This window comes from Panthera tigris, chromosome C1 (assembly GCF_018350195.1).
Source record: "Panthera tigris isolate Pti1 chromosome C1, P.tigris_Pti1_mat1.1, whole genome shotgun sequence".
NCBI classification, from domain to species: domain Eukaryota; kingdom Metazoa; phylum Chordata; class Mammalia; order Carnivora; family Felidae; genus Panthera; species Panthera tigris.
In genome coordinates this window covers 96,036,047-96,063,604 of record NC_056667.1, presented here as the reverse complement: position 1 = coordinate 96,063,604, position 27,558 = coordinate 96,036,047, and the positions used below count along the sequence as shown (strand labels likewise).

Genomic DNA, 27,558 nt, shown 5'->3' with positions numbered 1-27,558 from the left:
CAAATCCAGCCAGTCACCTATATTTTTAAATAAAATTTTTTTGGAATACAGCCCCACACATATGTTTACATATTGTTGGTGGCTGTTTCACTCTACAATGGCAGAGCTAAACAGTTGCCAATAAGTTGCAAATAGTTGCCCCCCAAAATCCCCATATGACCCACAAAGCAGAAAATGCTTAGGATTTGAGAGTTTACCAAAAGTTTGCAAACCCCCGGCCTAAAATAAAGCCTGGCCGATTTTCACAAATGCTCAATATGTGCTTGAAAAAAAAGGGCGGGGTTGGGAACAGGGTTCTACATATATTCACCAAATCAAATTTGTTAATGTTCTATCATTTACAATTTCACTTTTTTTTTGTCTGCTAAATCTAAAATTACTAAGAGGTATGTGAAAATTTTCTGCTGTGATGATGGATTTGTCAAAATTTTCTTACAGTTCAGTCTATTCTTTTCTTTATAGTTGGGAGTTAGGCTATTAATGGTTCATACAAACCTAGAAACAGCTTTCTAGCAAAAACCAACATCTTATGATACAGAGCACTCTCAGATGCTAACAGTATTTTCCCATAAAATACATTTGGTCTGATAATACCATTACTACACAAGAAATATTTTGGTTAGTATTTGCTGTTTTCCCCCACGGTTTTCAATCTTCTTCTGTCCTCATCCTTCAGGTCTTCTCTTAACTAGATTATTTCCCTTTTCAGTTTGACCTTTTTTTTCTTTTTTCCAGCTAAAAGACAATGTCTATTAATACTTAGATTACCAATATTTAGATTTATTTCTACCATTTTATCTTATGCTGTTTTGCCCACATTTCTTCTCTTTCTTCCCTTTAGTTACATTGACCAGTTTTTTCCACATTGCATATTTTTTCTTTCCTCATTTAGAAGATATCTTGTTTTCATTCTTCTGGATATTAAGCTTTAACTTCTGTATTTACAATATAAAATTTAGCTTCTTCCCAAATAATGTAAGGGCCTTAAGATGTTTTAATCTGGTTGTCTCCTTCCCACTCACATCAAACTGTAGTACAGTACTTTATGACTACCTTAATATTATTGAGGTGTTTAAACTCCATAAATTAGATGTTGTTTTACATCATTCATGTATATTTAGATTTATCCTAATATCTGCCATCTTATTTCGTTATGCTCCTACTTACATCTCAAACCTCCTTTATTTATGGTTTTTGTTTGTTTTTGTTTTTGTTTTTTTTTAGTGTTTATTTTGAGAGAGACAGAGTGCGAGTAGGGGAAGGGCAGAGAGAGAGAGGGAGACACAGAATCCAAAGCAGGCTCCAGGCTCTGAGCTGTCAGCACAGAGCCTGATGCAGGGCTCAAACTCATGAACCGTGATACATGACCTGAGCTGAAGAAGGATGCGCAACCAACTAAGCCACCCAGGTGCCCCTCTTTGCCTTCTTCTGGAGGGTAAGGACATTTTTCCACTTTAGATTTGCTCACCCTTTCCCTAAAGTAGTCTCCAATCTGACTTCCCAAACTGTGGAAGCCCTGATTTTAGTCCCTAGCACCTCTGTGCTCCCAAGTTACAGGTCACCTAGGTCCATATAATATTGTCCCCAGGTTATCCAGTGGGCTTCAAAGCCATCTCACTTCCCTGATATACTGCCTGTTCCTTTTTACAGACTCATCCCTTCATTTAAAATGGCTTTGTTGGTGGTCTTTTCTCTTTCAATCACGCCTGTTTTAAACGTAAAACATTTATACAACTGAAAGGTTCAGACAGTTATACTGTCAGAAAAAGAAATCCAATGAATCCTTTAACTGTTCAGCCTGAAATCTGATGACTGTTTTGTTGACTACCCCACTTAATGCCATAGCCATACCAAGTTTTTAAGCATTTTCTAGCTTAAAAGAACTGTGTAGAAGTTACTTTAGGATAATCTATCCCAACAGGAAAATTCCTTTGGAACAAGAATTTAATAAATCCATTCACTCAGGTGGTGATGAAATCAAAGATTTAAATGTGACAATATTTGTATTAGAACAATTAACCAGATAATGGTCCTTGTGTGAATGTAATTTAGGAACTATTTAAAAGACATGAGATGATTTACTTAAATAACGTTGTATTCAAATCAGGGCAATTCACTTTCTCATCATAGATTATGCAGCACAAGTTACACCAAACTCTATAACACTTCTATTGTAATTGTGTCTCCACACACCTACCTCTTTTTCATATTTTTAAGAAACGTTACAAAGCCAAAATGTCCTATATTACTTTGTATAATATTATCCATTTTAACCAAAAAGTCAAGGAGCTGGTACATAGATGGTCATTATTATTCTTGAAACTGTATATATACAATTACATAAAAGAAAAGCCGAGAGAGAGAGAGAGAGAGAGAGAGAGAGAGAGAGAAAGAGAGAGATGGAAGAATGAGATGGAGAAAGACTTCTCACATGCTCAGCTGCATTCTTGTCATGTGACATCCTGGTATCTTTATAATTTCCTTCTTCATTTTCTAATGTTATGTGCTGAATTGTGTTCCCCAAAACTTTTACACTGAAGTCCTAACCATCACCACCGCAAAATGTAACTGTATTTGGAGACAGGGTCTTTAAAGGGGTGATTAAGTTAAAATGAAGTCATTAGAGTGAGCCCTAGTCCAGTATAACTGGTGTCATAAGGAGAGGAGATTGGGACACAGACAGGTACCAAAAAAAAAAAAAAAAAAAAAAAAAGACCACGTGAAGATATAGGAAGAAGATGGCCATCTATATGCCAAAGAGAGGAACCAACCCTGCCCATACCTTGATTTTGGACATCCAGCCTTCCAGATTTGTGAGAAAATACATTTCTATTGTTTAATACGAAATAAAAAAACAAGTTAAAATCTCCATTACAGTATCACAGGGGCTAACCTATGAACCGTAAGCGTAATAGTCCACATGTGATCAGAGTTCTGCTAAGCATAGTACCTTTATCTCTTTATTCAAATATTTCACAGCTACTATATGTCAAGCCCTGTACTACATAATAGAAATAGTATACAGAAGTATGTAATTTCCACAACCAGCAACTACTCGAACCTCTTCTCTGGTCCCAACACCTTCTTAGGCTCTAGTCTGATAAAATAAGAGGAAATAAGAAGATGTATTTATTCTTTATTTCTTATGCTGTATCGTATGTTTAAAATCATGCCTATTCTGTGGCTTACATCTATGGCTTGAACAGTTGATAGTCACAAGTATCCCGAAAAGCCTATGCCACCTCATAGTCTATTTTATAATTTTGCAGGGTTGCATATAATGAATGGTAGGAACAAGGAGGCTGATGGTTCAGGACCAGTCATTTAACTAGGAAAAGAACCAAGGCAACTAACTACCCAAGCTCCGTATCTCAATATGGCTTTGTTTTTCTTGCTATCATTTATGCAGCTAACATAGTAAACAGTAATAACTATGAAATAAATGCTAGTGAAAACTGACAAGGGGATTCTAAAATTCACATGCAAATTTAAAGGATTAATAGCCAAGAATAAAGTTGGAGTACTTCTATAACAGTTATCGAGACATTTTAAAAGTATAGTAATTGAGACAGCATGTTGCTAGAGCAAGGACAGACGACAGAGCAAATGAACAGAATAGAGCTGCACTGTCCCATACAGTAGTCACCACATACATGTGACCACTGAGCTCTGGAAATGTGGCTAGTGCAATTCAGGAACCGAATTAATATATATATATATTTTTATTTTAACGAATTTAAATTCAGACTTAAGAAACTTAAGTACGGTGTGGACCAACTTAGGTACACGAATCTACTTAAGTGTAAATTTTATGAAATCTGAACACAGATCAAGTATGTATGACAATTTTACGTGTGAGTTGAGATGTGCTGTAAATATAAAATATATCAAAGACAGTACAAAAAATGTAAAATATCTCAATAATTCCATGTTGATTACATATTGGTACTATTTTGTTATACTGGTTTAATATATTACTTAAATAAATTTCATCAGTTTCTTTTTACCTTTTTTTAATGGAGCCACTAGAAAATTTATAGTTACATACATGGCTCACGTTTGTGACTTGCATTCTACTTCTAATGAACAGCCCTGGTATGTGTGTCCAGAAAAAGACTCACTCATATATACCTGATTTATAGAAAAGATTACATTGCAAGTGAAATAGGGAAAGGATGGTCTTTTCAATAAATGGAGCTGAGTAAACTGAAGGGAAAAAGGAATCTTGAGCCTACACATAATAAAAATCAATTGCTGTTGGATTGTATATCTAAACAAGAAAGCCAAAATAATAAACCTGTTGGAAGAAAACAGAGTGTCTTCATTACCTTGGGTTAGGCAAAGATTTCTAGGAGATTTCTCTCTTTTTTTAATGTTTATTTTTGAGAGAGAAATAGAGAACGCAAACACGAGTGGGGTAGGGGCAGAGAGACAGAGAGAGACACAGAGAGAGAGAGGGAGAGAGATGAAATCCGAAGCAGGGTCCAGGCTCCGAGCTCAGCACAGACCCTGATGTGGGGCTCAAACCCATGAACCACAAGATCATGACCTGAGCCAAAGTCAGACACTTTAGGAAAAATCTTGTCCTACCCTGACAATGGCCCCGCAAGACAGCCTGCATAAGTGCCACAGCCCAGATTCCCCAAAGGCTAGGCTATCCTGCTTTAAGTCTCATCCAACCTCATATTGTGTTTGATCATCTATTGTCAATTACTCCAAACAGTGGCTTCACACACAATTCCTCTCATGGGTTTTCTGGGTTCACCAGGCGTTTCTAGCTCAGGGTTCCCCCATGAGGTTGCAGTCATGTGATGGCTGGGGCAGGAGTCATCTGAAGGCTCAACTGGGCTAGAGGTTCAAGATGACTTCCTTGACCTGTTGGCAGGTAGTGTGGGCTGGGAACTCAGCTGGGGCTGTGGGTTCCTCACAGCTAAAGGCCGGATTGCAAGGACTGTCTTGGAAGTAAGGCTTCAAATGCCTCAGCCTTCAAAGCCATCCAGGCACCCCTAGGCAAAGATTTCTAAACAGGCTCTAAAGTATTAATAATTTTTTTTAATTGTTAAATTAAACTACACTAAAACTAAGAACTTCTGCTCATCAACAGACACCACTAAGAGAATAAAAAGCCAAGTCAGAGTGAGGAAAAATGGCATTTGAAGGGGGAAGCACATGAAAGAGTGTGCGAGATACGTGCACACGTGCGCGCGCACACACACACACACACACACACACACACAGCATATCCACTGTATATACACGAACACCTTAATACTTTTTAAAAGATCTTATTTTTAAGTAATCTCTACACCAAACGTGGGGCTCGAACTCACAACTCCAAGACCAAGAGTCTTCTGCTCCACCAACTGAGCCAGCCAGGCGCCCTAATACCTTAATATCTGACCATTGTTCTCCTGTCAATATGTTCTACTTAAGCAAAATTTCAAGCAACTGAATGTTACCCATTCAAGAAACAAAAATTTTAGCCAAATTTTATTATATATATATATATATATATATAATATGATATATATATTACATATATATATTCTTGTTATATATATTCCTATTTATTCTTTTTTTTTTAATGTTTATTTATTATTGAGAGACAGAGAGACAGAGCATGAGCATGGAAGGGGCAGAGAGAAGGGGAGACACAGAATCTGAAGCAGGCTCCAGGCTCTGAGCTCTGAGCTGTCAGCACGGAGCCCGACACAGGGCCCAAACCCACAAACCATGAGATCATGACCTGAGCTGAAGTAGGATGCCTAACCAACTGAGCCACCCAGGTGCCCCCTATTTATTCATTTTATAAATATATATTATATGTGCTATTATAAATATATATATATACATTTTTTTTTTCCTGGTTGTGAAAGTAAAGATAATGCACAGAAAACCAACCTTTACACAGACCACGTAAGGTCACTGTTGGAGTCAGTATATAAAAAGACATCCTCAAACAAAAGGTATCCTCTAAAAAAGTTACCTTCAAATTAAAATTAATATTTAAAAACATAATTAGGACTTATAGTCCAGACAAGATGGCTTAGACTGCTTTCTCCCTACTCCTTCCTCAAAGCACAATTATAAATCCTACAAATAATGCAAGAGACATCCAGAAAAAAAACTTGGCAAGGTCTCAAAAGGAAGACACACTGGTTTGGGATCCTAGGACTACAGGAGCAATACAGAGGCAGGGCTTATGTGCCTTCCCTTCCATTCAACAGAAGAAGGTGACCTAACCCTGGCATGTCCCAATCCCCAATCTAGCAGAGAAGCCAGTCCAGGAGGGCCTCTCCAATGACACCAGCTGAGCTCACCACCAAAGGCAAGGAGGTACGACTGGAAGTCCCACTAACAAGCAGCAGCCAGGGGTAACAATCTTCTTCCTCTCAAGATCTGAGATTTCCCTGCCCTACTGAGAAATAACAGGGAAACCAGATAGCACTAGAAAGATCGATTCTGCCACAAGTGACCAGCCTGGGGGCCCTCTTTGGTCTCAGAGGCCTGAAACTTCCCTCTTCCATACAGAGATATAAGGTGGCCCAGCCTGAGAAAAGCCCTTTCACTTCCTCAGGCAGCACCAATGGGGACCAGGAGGAGCCACAGAGGCACCAGATAAACTAAGCAGATCAAAATGACACCACAAACATTCAGAAAATTAAGCCCTCGTTGGAATCATGTCCCATAAGGTATAGCATGACATCCTGCCTCCTCTCAACAGAATGATTATCTGTTAAAACACAAGATTTAAATAGGATTCAGAGTCTCTAACATAAAATGCCCAGAATGCAATAAAAAATCACTTATCATACCAAGAAATAAGACTATCACAACCTGAATAAGAAAAGACAATCAATGGCCATCAACACAAAGATGAATCAGATACTGGAATTATCAAACAGTGACTGTGAAGCAGTGGTTATAAAAATGCTTCAACAATCAATTTCGTACTCTCTTGAAGTAAATGAAAAGATAAAAACCTCGGGGGAAAAAAAGCAGCTAGAAAAAGAAACCAAATGGAATTACAGAATTGAAAAATACATTAACAGGAACAAAAAAAGATTCTCTAAAGAGGCTCAATAGTAGAGATGACAGAGGACAGAATCAGTAAAGCTGAGCAAAGTATGGTAGAATTTAACCCATCTGAGTAAGAAAGAAAATAGACTGAACACAAATGAACAAAGCCTCAGAAACCTGTTGGACTCTAATAAAAGAATCAACAATATTTGCATCATCAGAGTCCCAGAAAGAGGTGAGAAAAGAGAACAGAATTGAAAAGGTACTCAAAGAAATAATGGCTAGAAACTCCCCCAAACTGGCAAAACACAACATACAGAAGTAAGAAACTGGGCAGACACTGAACAGGATAAACCCAAGAACATCCACAGCAAAACACAAAATTAAACTTCTGAAAACTAAAGAAAGAAAAAAATCTGGAAAGTAGCCAGAGAAAAACAATGCATTATCTAGAGGAACACCTCATCCAAAACTATGGAAGCAAGAAGTAACAATCATTTTTCAAGCAATTAAAGAAAAAAAATTGCTTACCACAAGTTCTATATCTAGAGAAACTATCCTTCAGGAATGAAGAGGAAAGAAAGACATCAAACGAAGTATTTCTAGAAGAATTTGTCACTGGTAGATATACCCTTAAAGAATGGCTTAAGAAGGTTGTTAAAACAGAAAGGAAATGATAAAAAAAGAAATAAAGGAATCCTGGAGCACCAAGAAGAAAGAATAACAGAGCAGAAATATGGGTACATACAATAAACTCTCCTTCTCATGAGTTTTATAGATTATACCTGAAGATGGAAACAAAAATTATAATACCATCTGGTGTCTAATATTTAAAAGTGGGAAAAATAAAGAAACCTAAATGGAAGTAAGGTTTTCATACTTTACTCAAAGTGGTAGAATGTTGATCCAGGGGACTGAGAATATACACTAGTCTACTTTTAATCACGGTGGGGGAAGGGGGAGGGGAGCGGAAGGGAGCAGGATACGTTCCAAGCGGATGCCTGAAACTATGGAGAGTTCCAAACTCATATAGACCTATTCTATATATACACACCTATGATAAATTTTAATTTATAAATTAGGCACCGTAACAGATTAACAACAATAACTAAGAATAAAATAGAGCATATGACAGTACAGTGTCCTGTATGCATTCTTTTTGTGATAAAATGCCTACCTGATGGCTTGAAGTGAAATGAATGACAGGCATTGTGATAAAGCTTTAGTCAACTATTTGACCTTCTGACACTATGTCAGGAGAAGGATCATCTGCTTCCGGACTTCAGGTGACTGCAGGTAAATGAAACTAAGGAAAGTGAAACTGTAGATAAGCGGGGGGACTACTGTGTGTGTGTGTGTGTGTGTGTGTGTGTGTGTGTGTGTGTGTGTATGTGTGTGTCTGAGAAAGAGAGAGACTTTCTCTTTCTCACTATAAAAACTAATCACAATACAAATAATAAAATGGCAGACTGAAGCACTCACCTATAAATAATTACTATAGACTAAACTGCATTCCCCCCAAATTCATACAGATCTGAAGCCCTAACCTCTAAAGTAACTACATTTGGAGAAATGGCCTTTAGGAGGTAATTAAAGTCACATGAGGTCAAGCTGATCCAACAGGATTAGTATCCTTATAAGAAGAGATAAGAGCTCTATTCTCTCTCCACTCACAAAGAACAGATCATGTGAGCATGTAGAATGATGGTAGCCACCTGCAAGCCAGGAGAAGGGGCTTCAGAATGAAATGTGCCTTGCCAACACCTTGATCTTGGACTTCTCAGTCTCCAGAATTGTGAGAAAATAAATGTCTACTACTTAAGTCAACTAGCCTGTAGCATTTTGTTATGGCAGGCTGAGCAGACTAAGGCAATCACCTTAAAAGCAAGTGATGTTGGGGCGCCTGGGTGGCTCAGTTGGTTAAGCATCCAACTTCAGCTCAGGTCATGATCTCACAGTCCGTGGGTTCAAGCCCCGCATCGGGCTCTGTGCTGACAGCTCAGAGCCTGGAGCCTGTTTCGGATTCTGTGTCTCCCTCCTTCTCTGACCCTCCCCTGTTCATGCTCTCTCTCTCTCTGTCTCAAAAATAAAAAAAAAATAAAAAGCAAGTGATGTAAATACTAATCAAGACAGAGACTGATAGCATGCTTTAAAGAAAAAAAAAACCAAAAAACACAGACACCTGGTGGCTCCGTTGGTTAAGCTCCCAACTTCGGCTCAGGTCATGATCTCATGGTTCGTGGGTTTGAGCCCTGTATCAGGCTATGTACTGACAGTTTGGAGCCTGGAGCCTGCTTCATATTCTGTGTCTCCCTCTCTCTCTGCCCCTCCCCCACTCACACTCTGTGTGTGTGTGTGTGTGTGTGTGTGTGTGTGTGTGTGTGTGTCTCAAAAATGAATAAACATTAAAAAAAAAAAAAAGTGGCCCAAATACAAGCTGTTTACAAAAAACTCAATCCAATTTCAACAACAGAATAGATAGCAAGTAAAGGGACAGAAAAAAAGTATGCTATGCAAATGTTAATTTAAGAAAGCAGGAGTGATATCAGTATCTGATTAAGTACACTTGAAAACAAAGAAAATTACAAAGGACAAATAGGGATATTATAAAATAAAAGGATCAATCTACCAGGAAAACATAGTGAACCCTAAAGTATATGCACCAAAAAACAGAACCTCAAAATATAGGAAGCAAAACCTGACAAACCTGAAAGGGGAAATAAACAAATCCACAATTAATAGTTGGAAATTTCAATACCCCCCTCAGCAACTAACAGAACTACTAGAAAGAAAATCAGCAAAGATGTAGAAGATCTAAACAAAAGTAATCAACAGGATCTCTTTGATATAAACAGAACACCCCAACCAACAGCAGAATACCCAATTTTTTTTCAAGTACCTATAGATTCACTGAGAGAGATAACAGCCCTGGGCTATAAAAGAAACCTTCACAAATTTTTAAAAATTGAAATCCTATATATTATATTCTTTTATCACAATGGAATCAACTAGAAACCAATAAAAGAGGGGCACCTGGGTGGCTCAGTCAGTTGAGTATCCAACTTTGGCTCAAGTCATGATGTCACGATTCGTGAGTTCGAGCCCCACATTGAGCTTGCTGCTGTCAGCATGGAGCCTGCTTCAGATCCCCTGTCCCCCTCTCTCTGCCCCTCCCCCATTCATGCTCTCTTTCTCAAAAATAAACATTTTTTTAAAAATACACAAAACTTAATGAAAATGAAAGTACAACACACCAAAATATGTGGGATGCAGCTAAAGCAGTACTGACAGGGAAATGTATGGCACTAAATACTTACGTTAAAAATAAGGAAAGGTCTCAAATAATCTAAGTTATTACCTCAAGAAACTAGAAAAAAAAATAATAAACCCAAAGCAAGCAGAAAGAAGGAAATAAAGATAAAAGCAAATCAATGATAGTGGGAGAGGCCAAAAGGGAAAATTAAACAAAGAGCTGGTTCTTTGAAAACATATCATTGAAATTGGTTAACCTCTATCTACAAAGACTAATAGACAGAAGTCATAAATCACCAATATCAGGAATGAAATAGGAGATATCACTATAGATCCAGCAGCCATTAAAAGAATAAGTAAATATTAACAAATTTACTACCTTATAGATTCAATAATTTAGAAGAAAATGAAAATTCTCCAAAAACCACTCAAATAAGATGAAATAGATAATCTGAATAATCCTATAAACCTTAAGGAAATTAAAATTGTAGTTTAAAAACTAAAAAAAGAAATCTCCATGCTTAGAAGATTTCACTGGAGAATTTTATAAACATTTAAAGAAAAATTAAAACCAGTTCTATGTGACCTGTCAATCTCTTCTATAAGACAGAAGAGGAAGGAACATTTCCCAACTCATTTTATAAGGCCAACTGCTACCTTTTCATTTTTGTTCACACTAAAACCGGGGCATGAATGTTCAAACTATTACTACATGCATCAACTCAAGATGAACATCCAGGAGATTATGCTGAATGAAAGAAAAGCCAATCCCCAGAAGTTACACATGGCATTTACATAACATTTATGAAATGACAAAATTGTAGAAATGGAAAACAGATTAGCAGTTGTTGGAGTTAGGAAGATGGAGGGCAAGAAGGAAGTTGTAAGGCAAGTGTGCTTGTAAGGGGCAACTGAAAGGATCCCGGTGAAGGAACAGTCCTACAGCTTGTCTATGAGGGTGAATACACAAACCTACACAAATGATAAAACTGTACAGAAGTAAACACATACACACACACACACACACACACACACACACACAAGTACAAGTAAAACTGGGTAAGACGGATGGATTGTATTAATGTTAATATCCTGGTTGTGATACTCTACTGTAATTTGTACAATATGCTACCACTGGGGAAAGTTGGGGAAAAGATACATGAGATCTCCATTATTTCTTAGAACTATATGTGGATTTAGAGTTACATCAATAAAAATTTCAAGGACACATAAAACAGTAATTGCTATCTAAGTTCACACCCTTACCGTCAAAAGGGTAAAGACAGAGCTGGGCAGGGCAAGGTTTACCTACCGCTGTCAAGTCAGTTCATACTAATGGTAAGAAGGAAGATTCCAAAAACAACATGATTTCTTTGGGAGTGCACAGTACACACCCAGGTCACCAAATCCTAGATCAGACAATCAGTAGGCAAAACCAAACCCAAACACACACAGACTGAAAACCAAAAAACAAAAACACAACAGCCAAGGTAGTTATAGACCATAGAGTATAATGAAAACAAAACAAGAGTAGAACAGAAATACACAAAACAAAGAACCTTAAGTAGTGACAGAGTCCTAGCCCCTTACACCTGGTTGATTGCATGCAGATACTGTCCACTTCTGATTTCCTTCCTAAAATAACCAGAACTCTGAGATCTACTCAACTAAAATAATTATTGGCACCCATTATTATAATGGCAGTACAGTTCCCTATTCTTTAAAGATTGGTTACTTCCTACCTGCTGTGGACAAATTTAAAAAAGCGAAGTTTGTTTAAATGCTATATTAAGAGTATGGCCCAAGTGCCCAGTACAAGCTTGACACATAACATTTACTAAATAGAAATGAAGTATAGAATAATTTACCAATGAATCAACAAAAGTCAGTGGACCTTTGTCCCGTAAAAAGATACGCTCACAGAAATTTTACATGCAGCTTCAGAGGATTCCTGAAGGCCCTAGAACCCAGATTTTGCGAAACTTTGGTTTAGAGTCTCCATCTTGAGGAACATACTCCAGAAATTTAGGTCATTTGCCCCCCCCCCTTTTTTTTTTTTGAGACAGAGAGAGAGAGTGTGTGTGTGCATGTGACAGGAGAGGGGCAGAGGGAGAGGGAAAATCTTAAGTGGGCTCCACAGTGGGATGTCACAACCATAAGACCAAGACCTGAGCCGAAATCAAGAGTCAATGCTTAACCAGCTCAGCCACCCAGGCGTCCCTTCCTTCCTTTTTTCCTTCCTTCACTTATTTGAGAGAGAGAGAGAGAGAGAGAGAGAGAGGAGAGAGAGAGAGAGAGAGAGAATGCGCAGGACTACAAATGAGGGAGGGGTCAACTGCCTCTTTAAAGAAGAGGGTCAGGTAAGGTAATTTCTCAAAGTCCTCTCCAACGTTATTATTTAATGATTCATACCCTGGTCAAACCCCTGATGGGATTACCTCTCTTTCACTGTCAAATAAATGGCACAGATTTTTAACTGAACATTTGATTTATTTAACAGAATCTTTAAACATACCTACCATCTGGGACAGGTTTTGAAATATAAGTTGGAAGCTACAGAAACCATGGAAATCTTTTGTGGATTGTTAGTAAAGTCACAAGATCATTAAGTAGAAAACATAAAGCACACTAGCCTCAGGGGGAAAAAGGTCAACACCACGATGCTGCACTATGCCAGACTGGTTAGAAAATATGTTCAATTCAGTTCAGTTACAGCAAAAATACATCTCAAAGCAAATGCTGTAGCCTTCTCCAAAAACAAAAAAAGTTTTAATCTAGAAAACTCATTAAAAATATATGGAGGAAATGAATTTGGTACATAATACATCAAGAGATGTCTAAGAGCTCATAAACTTTTCCAGGTCTCCCAAAGCAATCTTTATTGACCATCAGCATAAAAGGCACTCCCCAGTGTACGGACCTTTGACTTGGATTCCTTGAGCTGCAGTGTAGCTTTTTGAGTAGATCTGAAAGTGAATTACTAATAGAGACTAGATCTTCCAGAGAAACTGTAAAATACCCAACATGGATCAACTGACTCTATCCTTACTCAATTCCTCACACAAAGCCTTCACGATGGCCTACTGAATTCCAAAAACTTCTCTTCTATCTGGAAAACTGCAGGATTATTCAAACTCCCTTCCATATAACTTTTTAGAAATGTCATCTATTCTGTTTTTTTTTTTTAAGTCTGTTTTTCTTTCACCTGGATGAAAGAAATGGAGTTATGAAAATAAGTGAAAATATATTTAATCCACAAGAATGTTTACCAAATAGAATTGGGTCACTGTCTTGGCAGTGAGTTTCTAAATCTATAGCCCTTGTGTTCAATCTCTTTTTTTGGCCTTTCGTTTGCTGCAATGTTGAAAGGGTGACAATAAAGCAGTGAAGCAACTAACGAGCCAGAATAGAATTCCTTAAGGCAGGGGCCATGTTTCATGTCCGAATGCTAATAGGCTGGGCTGTGCACACAGAACCACTCGGTCTCAGGGCTAGCAAGGGTCGAAGGCTTGCCACAGTCCAGCCAAAGCTGAGATTCCTTTGCAGCAACTCCAGTAAGAGGACCTTCCTCCTCTGCTCGACACTGCCAGCGTCTGGGACACGCTGCTCCTTTCTGAGACTGCCCACTCCATTCTCACAGCTCTGGCTGTTAGAAAGTTCTCTTACAGTGGGTACAAATCTGTCTCTCTGCAACTTCCACCCACGAGTTCTAATTCTATCCCTTGGGACCACACAGAAAAAGCCTAATCCTTCTTCCATCTTCCACATGTCAGCCCTTCAAATATTTGAAGAGAGTTATCAACTTTCCTATGATCGTTGTGGTAGGCTGGATACATCCTAATCCCCAGAACCTCCAAGAATATTATTTCATATGGCAAAAAAAGACTTTGCAGATGTGATATATTAAGGATCCTGAGATAGAGAGGTTAGCCTGGATTCTCCTGGTGGACCCAAGGTAATCAACAAGGTCCTTGTAAGAGGGAAGTAGGAGGGTCAGAGTGAGCGACGTGAACAAGGCAGCAGAGGCTGGAGTGATACACTCTGAAGATGAAGGGGCTAGAAGCCTAGGAATGCAGGCAGCCTCTGGAGGCTGAAAAAGGCAAGAAATTAGATTTCTCCCCACAGCATACAGAAGGAATGCAGCCCTGCATACCCATGTAGACTTGTGACCTCTGAAACTGTATGGTAATACACCTGTGCTCCTTTATGCCACTCAATCTATGGAATTCATTGCAGCATCAATAGGAAACTAATAGACTCATTCTCCTTCCAAACTGACAGATGTCTTCAACCTCTCTTTAAATGACACACAGTTTGAAGGCTCACCCTTTGGGATACTCCCCAATCTTTCTTTTGTCTAAAACCCCATGTGTTTCCTTCATCCTTTCCTTGCAACCTCTTCTCCTGGCCCAAAATAGCTTTAAATTTTCCCTCCCGCAATGATGCCTACAAGCCCTATCCCTTTGATCCACTGGTCCTCACCACACACATTCTCAGAGTAACTGCTCAATAAACAAGTATTAGGTTGAAATGAAAGAACTGTTCAGAAATCCTAACAGTTTTGATCTCCTAAAAGATTAAAAGGCCTTATACTTCCTCTTCTCTCAACCCAAACTGAGTAATAATAATATAATTTAACCTTCAGAATCCCCAATTTCTTTCCCATCTATAAGTATTTAAGGCATTAGGTTGAGGACTTCTCAATTGAGACTTTCAGTCATACGACTCCTTGATTCATAAAACTACTGTGGAACCTGAAGATAAAAGTAAAAGATCCCTAATATTATGCATAGGACTAACGTTCCCTACTACCGAGTCCCCTAAACTCTACATTTATTTTTAATTATCATGCAAACTGTAGAATTTATCACAAAAAATCATTTAAACCAAAGGATAGCACTAGTTAAGCCAAATGTTTTTACAAAATGTTTAAATGGTTACAGAATAGCTTTAGCTGCCAACATTCATTTCTTCCAGCAAAATAATGATGCAGCAAAAAAAAATAATACGTGAAATGTCTAACAAATGCGCAAGTGGCAATGTAATAAGCACTGTACCAACAGAATGCTTTTTGTATTTTCGAAGGCCATTCTTACTCCCCTCCATCCACGGAGGCTGAAGCTTAGTGCACTCCAATCATTCTACTCTAGAACTGTAGGAGATCGTAAAATGATTCACTATAATACTTTCTCACTGAGCTTCTATGCAGAAGGGCAAACAGGTTTCTAGTTACCCTAATCAAGCATATGCTTACTTAAATCACTGAGCCCAAGACCTACACTACAGACAGTGGGAAATTCAAATGTCTGTTAGACACGGTCCCCAGCTTCAACTTGCTTTCAGTCTTACACAAGAAAATGGCATATTTATAAATAAGAGGAAGAAAAAGAGGAATAAAGACAAGGCAATATAACAAATGGGTAGCACAGACAGTCAAGTGCCATAAAAGAGTTGAAGGGAGAGTGCTCAACGGACTAGAAGGGTCAGATGTTGAAAGTGGGGTGTGACCTGGGGGGAACTCAGACAGAAACAGAAAAGAACATACCAGACTAGTGAAACAGCACAAATAATAGCAAGGTGGCAAAAAGACATATTCAAACCAGCAACCAAATCAGAATGGCACGAAAAGTGCGTTGGAAACAAATTACAGAGCCAAATAAGTAAATAAGTCACCCATCAGAGTACATTATATGCATCCACACTCAAACTTTTTAAAAATTTTTTTAATGTTTATTTTTGAGAGAGAGAGAGAGAGAGAGAGAGAGAGAGAGAGAGCGCGAGTCGGGGAGGGGTAGAGAGAGAGACCCAGAATCTGAAGCAGGCTCCAGGCTCTGAGCTGTCAGCACAGAGCCCGACGCGGGGCTTGAACTCGAGGACCACGGGATCATGGCCTGAGCCGAAGTCGGACGCTCAACTGACTGAGCCACCCTGGCGCCCCCACACTCAAACTTGTTCAATAGATTGTAAGTAAAGGTCTTGAATGCTAGACAGACAAGCTTTTATCTTCTCTGGTCAACAGGGAACCACTGAGGTCTCTGGGTGAGAGAATGACTTACATAAAACTGAATTAGCAGTGGTTTACAAGATAAAAGGGAAAAGCAAAACACGGAAATCAAAGAGCCCCATTTTTGAAGTGAGAAAAGCCCAGACAAGAAAGGAGATATGAATCTAAGTGGATGAGATTGTAAAAAAGTATTACAGAGAATGAGCTGACACAACTTGGTAATCACTTTTTCCTTTTTTCAAGAGGAGGGGTTTAAAGAGTCTAATATTATTCTGAAGTATTTAAGTCTGGATGAGAAGGAAAAACGCATTCAGACCTTGTTTTCTGAGTACCTACCAGGCCAGTCACTGAGCCAGGTGGCAGGGATAAGATAATGATCGTGACAATGAATTAAGTCAGTGAGGCACTAACAAGGCACCACGAGTAACCATCGTATTGGCAGTGTGACCAACACTGTGGATGACTAACGTAAAGCATGTATGACAAGCACATGGCCCCAAAACTGAGTGCAGGAGAGGAAACCGATTTTAGGAAGGAAATCAAACAGGGAAGGAGGCGGAGCAAGAAGCAGCAACTTGGAAGGACACATATATATCAGTCTCCTTCTTAAATTACTCAGTTAAATATAAGCTACCAGAAATCAGTAAATTCCCCCAATTTAAGACCCCAAATATTTACTCCTATAATTTGTTTGGTTGAAACCCCAAATTTTTGTTTTAATGAAGTATATGACAAGGTAAAAATTACATGCTTGAAAGATCACCAACCTATAAAGGGGCACTAGAGAATCTTATGTGTGATGGAAATATTCTCAATTTTGATCGTGACCGTGATTATACAACTGACATATATTATATGATTATATTTACTTTCGGTAAATCATATCCTAATAAATCTGACCAAAAAATCACCAATGATTTTATTACTAAGTTCTATGGCAATAATTCAAAGGTGATTCAATAGTTACTTCATGTTATATTAGAAACAAAGTATCTGCCAATATCTTTACTGTTTATAGTACTATATACCTATACTATAAACACATACATTTTCTTAATATGTAATTTTATCATTTTTATTTGAATGAAACTCCATGCATTCCATTCTGAATTTAGGAAACAAGTCTTTTTTTTTTTAAGTTCATCTATTTATTTTGAGAGAGAGAGAGCATGCACAAGTAGGGGAGGAACAGAGAGAGAGAAAAGGAGAGAGTCCCAAGCAGGCCCCACACAGCCAGTGCACAGCCTAATGTGGGGCTCGAACTTATGAACCATGAGATCATGACCTGAGCCAAAATCAAGAGTCGGATGCTTAACTGACTGAGTCCCCCAGGCGCCCCGAGAAACAAGTCTTAATGTAACTCACGTTCAAGATCTAACCTGAGGTTCTCACTCATATCCTATCATCCTAACAAATTTAAATTGTAAATCATATTCCTCCTTCAACCAGCTGTCCTTCACATTCTCTTTTCTTCTGTATCTCAACATCCATCACCTTTGATACCTGGTATCTCTTCCTTACCATGGGATCAGTTTTACCTGTCCTGGGAAATAGGATTCTTCCTTTCAAGATTTCCACACTAATCTCTACCCTCTCTAATCTGTCCTACACACCTGTGCCAGATTAAGCATATATTATTTTATTAATTAGATAAACCTCAGCTCAACAACATCTGGCTATTCCCACGGACTTTAGGATAAAATACAAACCTCTCTCACTAGCGTTCAAATCCTCCATAATCTAACCTTATCCTATACACACAATTCTATCCAGAAAGTAGAACACGAACTGACATAAAAATTATTAGAAAGACAAGATACTGGGAAAGAGGGTAAAGAGATAACATACCTAACACTTACAAGAAGTACAAGGAGTACTCTGGAGTAAGGAACAAACCCATTTCATTGGTACAGGAGGGAATAATTGGAGGCGAGGCTGGAAAAGCAGGCTGGTCCATACCTGTAAGGCTTCCGTGCTAACCAGAGGATTTCAGTAGGCAACAAGAGATCACAGATGTTTCTGAACACAGGAATGATGTAACAAAAGTGATGCTTGAGGAAATTAATCTGGGGCTGGAGCACAGGACATAATGGCAAAGATGAAACGAAAAAAGATTAAGGAAGATCACAGTGGATATAAACAGTCTGAGCATAAAATGCAAAGGATTTGAATAGTGTCAGGAATTCAGGAAACAAGGAGAAACGATCTTTCTCTATTGCTGGTATACACAAACCTCCGCAAATAACCAGTGATGGGGGTTCCATCAGGCACATGTGTGCGGGTGGATCGGTAGGATCTGATTAAAAGTAAAATAAATTATTCAATCTATAAAGTAAAGGGCCTGGGTAATTAAAAACAAAAACACAAAACCAATTCCTTTACATTTAAATGAATTTTGGGCAGAAAGACCATTTGAGTTATAATTGCTTAGTTTTGTTATTAGTAGTACTGTGTTCCTGAAAAGACTACTAGCTAAGCATTTACAAAAAAGCTACCCAAAAACACTAGGGGAAAGGATGTACAATTAACAATTGCCTGTTTCTGAAAATGCAAGGATTGCTTCAGATTTTCATTATTTCGTCTAGTAATACATTCACCCAAATGCTTACAATAAGTATGTGAAACTTACAATAAGTTCATCTTATTAAGAAAATATACCAAATTTCACCTAACAATTGGAATTAATGTTACAAATATGAAAGAAACTCTTAAGTCTTAATTACAGCATCTAGCAGTATCTTACACGTAAACATCATTTACTTTATTTAAACCTGCTTTTGCAATATATGTTAACCTGGATTGAAATAAGGTAATTCACAGAACTACTGTATTACTATTACTAAATGTAAATATTTTTATTTGCAAATATCTATTTTTATTTTTATATGGACACTAAACAGAAGAGAAAATTCAACTTCATCCTTTAAAAATTAATTTTTGTTCAAGATTCAGAGAGGAAACCAAAGAACAAATCAATTCCCTTCAAAGAAGCTAGAAATCAGTTTCCAACAAAATTTATAGCTCATTTAATTCATCAGTTTTTCAAGAATCATTGTGAATTAAAAAGACACTTTCAGATACTATTTCAGGTTACAGGACACATATGAAAGTCAGTCTTTATTTACAAATTAGCCTTCTGACAAAAGATATAATAGAGGTGCATAATTATACTATCAGAAGTCATCAGTGAAAATACAAGGTTCAGAAACAATAATTTAAAAACAAGGCATTTTGTAGTTACTAAAATGGAGATTGTGTGTCGATGTCAAAGCCTACTGCTTTCCACTAGATTAAGGTCAATGTGCCCAAACAGCTCAGCTTTAATACTGAAACACTGCCACTCAACAGAGATTAAGTTTCTAAGAATAGGTTGTCTATTACAGCTTTTATATTTGTCAAGGTCGTGTTTTTAAACATTTTGGCAATTTATTGGTGGCTTACCCCAGGACTGGTTTTGGATTTTAATTTACTTACTGCCTCAAAACTTAAGACTGATTCAGTTGTTTAAAACGGAAATATCAACAACTTTGGTTGTATAGCCAAGATGACTTCTGCTTTTACACAAGGTCCATCTGACTATGGCTAAAGGAGGGCAGAAAGTGGGAAGTGAGGAGGTAAGTGCCAGATATCCAAACTAGAGATGTTTACATACAGAGTAAAAGGACCCTATCTTCCGTTGATCAAAGCAATTTTACCCATGGCAAAATTTTAGGCAGAAGACAGAACACAACCAATCACCAATAGACACTTTTGGCATCCTCACTGGGCTATTTAGCTACCAAGGCAAGGCTAACCACCAGGTATATGGTGATCATTTATCTACATGACAGTTACTGCTGTGAGGTGAGGGCTGAAGTTTTCCTGCATTGTTAAATAATTCAGTAAACAATCCAAAACAATGGATGACTTTTAGAACCAAAAGAAGAATCTCTTTTGGGCTAAAAGATCTGACATTTGTCTAAAAAAGAAAATAAAACTCCAAAGATATGAAGACAGAATGGTACAATGAAAAAGTATTAGGTAACAGTTATCAAGATGTCCAAAAATGTTCATATTTTTTTACCAGGTAATCTCATGTCTAGGAATGTCACAGACAAAATAAAATAGTAAAAGAAAAAGTAATGTTAATGATTGCTTCTGGGTCATTTCTTTTTGTCCTGATCCTTTATATTCTATGAAACTTTTGAATGCAGAACCGTGGCAGGGCGGGAATTCAAATTTAGGACCAATAACCAAAATCCACGCTCTAGACTCCTTTGTAACAGAAAGAGAGGCTTGTCAACCCCACAAAGAGGACTGTCACCCGGAAAAGATAAAGCAGACTTACATTTCAGTTCTTACAAAATAAACTCAAACTACAGGGCGCTCCCCCCATTTATTTGGAACAACCCACCATTCCAGAAAGCAATCTGGTAAGACAACAGAAGGGGGAAGGTAGCCCTCAGGCAACAGAAACGCAAGTGCCCGAAGAAATGCAATGTTGAAAGAGGAGCTAGCAACCACAGGTACCTTCCTTATACTTTCCAGAGTCAGTTAAATCAGGCAGATTTGAGGAAAAGTTCTTAACAGCACTGCTTGAAATTCTATTATTTCGAGTCATACAGGACATGAAGGGGAAAATGTGCCTGAGCACATCTGGCTGGGATAGTTCCTCACATCAGTTTAGTGTTACTTCGTATAGGTTAATCAGAGAACTTTCCTGACACCTCTCTACTATATGATGGGAAAATGTCAAGTGGTAGGGAGTGCCAGCCAGGAAGACGGTACTGAGACTAGACAGTCAAAAGACAGTGAGTGTACAGACACGGGGGGGGGGAACCCCACCAGGAAGTAAAAATGAAGATGAGAGCGGAGAAAATGGTGTGTGGGGTCAGGGTGGTACCAAATACTAATTTCACTAATTTTCACTAATTTCACTTTATAATCTTACCTTTGCCCTAAGCCCTGTCTCTCCCTAATACCAGGGATGCTGGTGTTGAAGTCTTATCCCAGACATCCTACTTGATTTTGACCAAACTGGTACCAATGATGACCAACCTTTCCTGTGTTAAGTGTAAAAATCTCGGGAATAGTTCATGGGGACAAATCAGAAGTCAAAGAAAAAATTCATAACATGAGTTTTACTCTTTATAAAACAAGGTACACAATTCAGTTTATGGGAACTATATAAATAATATCACATCTCCCTCCCTTACTGGACTCGGTGTCCAAAACTTAAGTTTAAAAAAAAAAAAGACATAACTTTTTTAATTCAACTAGGTCTGGCTGTCTTTTAGCCCCTCCCCCCACCCAACACCCTTCCAGCAACCCTCAGTTTGTTCTCTGTACTTGAAGAGTCTCTTATGGTGTGTCTCCCTCTGTTTTTATCTTATTTTTCCTTCTCTTCCACTATGTTCATGTGTTGAATTTCTCAGATTCCACATGAGTGAAATCGTATTGTCTTTCTCTGACTTCTTTCACTTAGCATAATACAATCTAGTTCCATACGTGTTGTTGCAAATGGCAAGATTTCATTCTTTTTGAGCGTCGAGTGATATTCCATTGTAGGTATATATATGTATACTATAGCTTCTTTTATCCATTCATCTGTCAGTGGACATTTGGGCTCCTTCCATACTTTGGATATTGTTGATAATGCTGCTATAAACATGGGGGTGCATGTGTCCCTTCGAAACAGCACACCTGTATCCCGTGGATAAATGCCTAGTAGTGCAATTGCTGGGTCGTAGGGTGGTTCTCTTTTTAGTTTTTTGAGGAACCTCCATACCGTTTTCCAGAGTGGCTGCACCAGTTTGCATTCTCGCCCTCTATACTTTTCTAATTATGACTGACAAGGAGCTAAATTCCATCTGCTTCTCTTTTTCCTAAACAAATCAGGGAGAGTAAACTGTTCCTCTCGAACCTTCCACCAAGGTGAAGCTCTTCTTGGTCAAAGGTACAGAACTGCCTTCCAGTCTAGAAAGTGTTTTTATTGATTAATGCAAATCTGAGCACTTTCCTCAGCGTTGGTAATAGACCAATTCTAACACCACGGTCCGCTGGATGGAGTCTCAGTTACCGAGCTAAAGAGCTATAAAATTAATAATGTATTATGGCAAAGTACAGAACCATTTCAGTATCCTGGAGCTGCAAAGTATACAAATAAAATTTGTAACAGATTAATCCTAAAAAAATCTCTGAAGGAAATAACTTTAAGACAGAATTTTGAAGAAGTAGGGCAAACACTTTAGTTTGGCTGTAACGGAGTATCTGTACTGGGGAATAATGAGAAATGAGTTTGGAAAGATAAGAGCGAGAGACTTGCTGGAGGATATTAAATGTTAGAACAGACAGCAACCACAGTACGGGAAGAACACAACGCTCTACTGGGTTAATTTCCTTAAAACTCAACTATCAGAAGTCAATAAATTGTGAAAATGTTTATTCTACAAGGAAGCACAAAAATAACATCAATCTAAGACAATTAAGTGTCACTTTTGAAGATAAACGTGTCTCATACTCCTATAACAACTCAAATCACTATTTACTTCCAAGCTTGATACTGACTTCACTGATAACCTAGCTAGTTAATTCCATCAGCTAGAGACTAAAATGGCCTATTTTCACTCCTTAGAAAACAAGGTGCTCACACAAAGCAAATGAAAAACCTGCAGCCTATGTAATATGCATATAAATTTGCCACAGAGGCTGAAATTCTACCTAGATTAAATAAACCTTCTTACCTTTTAAACTACAGCTTTTATTGCATTTTTAAACAAACATACAGCAAACGATAGAGGGAGATTTCAGGAAATTGAAACAAAACTGAAAGGCTAAATTCCTTGAAAGGAAATGAATCATTCCCTGTTGTATCTTGGCCTGGCGTGAGGCTTAGAGCATAGTAGGCATGCACGGAACATTTGCTAATTAAATGCAAAGGTTTTGCCAACAAGAGGATTAATGCTTGGAAGAATCCCAAGCTACATTCCTGGACCAACTATCTGAAAATGTTCTCCGTTCTACATTATACTGTACTTTCCAACAAGTCCTAAGCGATACGCTCACTTTGTAATCCAATCAAATGCAACAGTAGTACCACATCCTTTGCATCTGGTCTTTGAAATTTGGGTCCAAGAGATTTTTAGCACATATGCCAGTTGGCAGCAAAACCTGTCCGGTCCCCAAAATTCATTTTTGTTCTTATATATATGTTAAAATAAAATCAAATTAGAGTCTGAGACTGATGATAACCTGCATGGTAATCCTAGATCCGCCGACATTTCGCTACACGACCTCGAGCATCTCACCTCAGTTTTCTCGTCTGTAAAATGAGAAAAATGGAGATTCTAAAAACCTGCCTTGGGAAAACGTACTGATGACTACAACTGACTTTGAAAGGCGTAAGAAACAGGACTGACAGATGGATATGGGGATGGGTTAACATATAATAAAGGAAGGAGAGTAAAGAGTTAAGAAAGTAATCTAGATGGCAGATATACCTCCTCCACAGAAAACCTCTTCACTAGCCCCAATCTCCCATCTTTCCTATTCCTGGAAATGGCACCACCACACACCCTCACCTCAAAGCTCAAAGCAAAAAACTCCAAGTTACCCTGAAGGCCATTCCTTCCCTCACCTGCAAACAATCAGCCAAGTCCCATTAGCTCCTCTTTCAAGACCTCTCTCAAGTCCTTCCCCTTAGCTTCAGCGTCCCTACTTGTATGCTAGATCAAGCCGACCTTCACCTCCTTCCCTTCCTCTACTCCTGCTCCTCCCAAATCACGAACAGTGACTTTTTGAAATGTATGCCAATCATTCCCCGGCTCTACACATTCTGGTGACACTATGAATATAAATGAAATCCAAACCCTTAACATGGCTTACGGACCCCCACGGGCCTCTGCCGACTTCTTCGACCTCAGCCCTATTGCTTGTTCCCCTCCTTTACCAGGGACCAGTCACACTGGCCTTTCCAGTCCTATGACACACCCAGTTCTTACATTAAGACCTTTGTACTTAATAATTCCCTCTGACAGCAAGGTTTCTTCTCAAAAATTTCACTCGGCAGACTCCTTCCTTCCAGTCATTCAACTTGTGGCTTACATGTCCCCACCTCGGGGAGGCCTTTCCTGGCCACCCAGTCTCAACAATACACGCTCTACCTCATCATCCTGATCTATGCTTTTCAGAAGGGTAGAGTACATCGCTTATGAACACAGACCCTGCAGTCACACTGCCTAGATTCAGAGTCCAGCTCTGTACTTCCCTTAACTGTGTGACCTAGGGTAAGTTACTTAGCTTCTCTGTGCCTAGGGTTTCTCAGATTGAACACAGAGATAAAACAGTTTCATAGGGTCCTTGCGAGACTAAATAAATATGAAGGAGAACACTTAAAAGCAATGTCTGGCATACAGTAAGAGCTACTGAAGTCTTTGCTACTGCAACAACTATTATTGTGGCATTAGTTTATATTTTCTTATTTATTATCTACCTCCCCAACTGCAACGCTAACTCCGTAAGAGAGCTTATTTGCTTCATGGCCACATCCTCAATGCTTAGAATACCGTCAAGCACTTAGCAGATGTTCAGTAAATTTCTGCCAAATGAAAACATAATATTATTATGCTCTTACATTTGACTGTGGTACTAGTTCACTTGCCCTCAGAATGGTACACACGAAGGCAAAGGTGGGGAACATGACTAAGGAAACCCATGTAAGGAAGTGACTTATCGCCTACTCTACAATGTTGTAGTCCTTCAGCCTGAGAGAATTTATACAGTAATTAGCTTTTGTTATCGATCATATTAATTGCTGAAATAAAAAATATATTTGATTACACCTAGCATATTAATCCACAATGTAAGAGGTTCTAAAGAAGGTGATAATTCCACTGCACTGAGATGTTTCTCTTTTTTCCATACAGAAATGTCTCTTAAATAGCAGGGATATATTTATCATTATAAAATGGTAGAGTAGTTTCCTAAAGCTACTGTAACGAAGTACCACAAATTAGGTGGCTCAAAACAATGGAAATCTATTCTCTCACAGCTCTGGAGGCTAGAAGTCCACAGACAAGGTCCCATCAGGGCCACAGTCTCTCCAAGATCCTGGGTGGAGTCTCTGTCTCTTTTAGCTTCTGGGGGTAGCTCTCAATCTTTAGTGGCCCTGGCCGGCAGGTGCAGCCCTTCAAAGCGCTGCCTCCACAGTCTCGTGGTCGGGCAGCATCCTCCCCCTCAGGTGTCTCTTCTCTGAAGAACCCACCCTACCCTACTCAAGAGGACTTCACTTTTTCTTTAGTGTTTTATTTATCTGAGAGAGAGAGAGAGAGAGAAAGTGTGCACATGCACGGATGCTTGGATGGGGGAGGGGCGAAGAGAGGGAGACACAGAATCTGAATCAGGCTCCAGGCTCTCAGCTGTCAGCACAGAGCCCAACATGGGGCTTGAACTCACGAACCGTGAGATCATGACCTGAGCCGAAATCGGATGCTTAACCGACTGAGACACCCAGGCGCCCCAGGAGGACTTCATCTTAACTAATTATGTCTGCGATGACCGTACTTCTAAACTGCAGTCCTGGAGGTAGGACTTCAACATACATTTTGGGGGCACACAATTCCAACCTAGGTATATACTGCATTATTACCTAAAGTTGCAGTTTTCAGCTCATGAAGGTATTATTTATCTTTAAGGCAGACCCACGTATATTTCTGAATTTTGATACTTAATAAGAAAAGCCATATTCATTACTGGTCCCAGTTCTCCAGGATAACTCCTAGTTATCTCTATGGTTGAATTAACAGCATTATAATTATGAGAAATGTAATTAGGTCAGTGATTTAAAACAGTAAACATTCTAAACCTGTTACAAACAAGGGTCATGAATAAAATAATAATAATGATTTTTCTGGGGCATTTTAAAACAGTAGGGAAAAACATCCTGCCCAATTGCATCTAACACAATATTTTTCAACATTATGAGATATGCAGGATTATATTCACTTTACAGATGAAGTCTGAGGCTTCTAAGTAATCTGTCCAAGGTAACAGATGATAAGTGGTAGAACTGAGATCCCACCACAGATTGATTCCAAGCCCACATTTTAAAGTCCTACAACTCAACTGTGCTTTGGCCACAGTTTTATGTAAAATTCCATCAAACTTTACTAAAAATCTGTTTGGATTTGGCCAAAAGATGGTCTGGAGGTTGTAATTTCACCTCTAGGAACCTAAAAAAAAGACAACTGGCCCTAAACTGTGGTGTGTAAAGTAAAGTTACATGCACCAAGCCCTGTGTTTCTATTTAGTTCCATTATTTTTAAAAACCAATAGACAACAAGGACAATAGAAATGGAGATACTCTTGTTCCCCCTAGTGAAAAGCTTCCTAGAGCAGCTTGAGGTGAAAAATCAGGACAAGAAAGGTTTGGCTAAGTGGTATGTGAGGACCACTTACCACACACACACTAACACAACTGTTCTTTCAGAAATTATTGTTATGAGCAGGAAGCCAATTAACAGCTCAGCAAGGCCGCACCATTGTTTAAAGAGAGGGACTCCATAAAAGCACAAAGAAGAAATTCTGACCTTATCACCTCAAGTACTCAGGCCCCCAAGGTTAGAAAATGGCCACAGAAGAGCTGTGAACTTTTTTTTTTTCTTTTAACGTGTATTTATTTTTGAGGCAGAGAGAGACACAGTGCGAGCGGGGGAGAAGGGGCAGAGAGAGAGGGAGACACAGAAACCGAAGCAGGCTCCAGGCTCTGAGCTGTCAGCACAGAGACTGATGCAGGGCTCGGACTGGAGGACCACGGGATCATGACCTGAGCTGAAGTCAGACACTTAACCGACTGAGCCACCCAGGGCCCCTGAGCTGTGAGCTTTTAATATTGTTTGCATAGATGTTCTCTAATCACCACCAGTGCCAGTGATAGAGAAAAAGTAGTATCTTAGGAGGTGAAAAGTTTGCAAACTGCAGGTAATAAGACAAATTATACCTATTCCCGTTTACTATTTTGGGGGGATGATAAAATATTTCTATATTGTTTATTTATAGTAAGAAGTTCCTTAATACCGATAAAGGGATAGAATGCTAACAAGAATTTCAACAGCAGACTAACTGCCATAGTTAGGCAACTTTTTATGCTTTCAATGAGTAAGAAATCATCTTAAGAGATTATCTATTGGCCTTTCAAAGATCCATTTCCAATCACTACTTTTTTTAATGTTTACTTTTGAGAGAGAGAGAGAGAGAGAGAGAGAGTATTGAGTGGAGGAGGGGCAGAGAGAGAGAGGGAGATACAG

At 38.7% G+C, this 27,558-nt stretch overlaps 1 protein-coding gene across 3 annotated transcripts in view; it reads right to left on the bottom strand.

Annotated features, from left to right (window-relative positions):
* MAGI3 (membrane associated guanylate kinase, WW and PDZ domain containing 3) overlaps positions 1 to 27,558 on the bottom strand; it is a 245,345-nt gene that overhangs the window by 202,180 nt on the left and 15,607 nt on the right. The gene's annotated exons all lie outside the window — the stretch shown is intronic.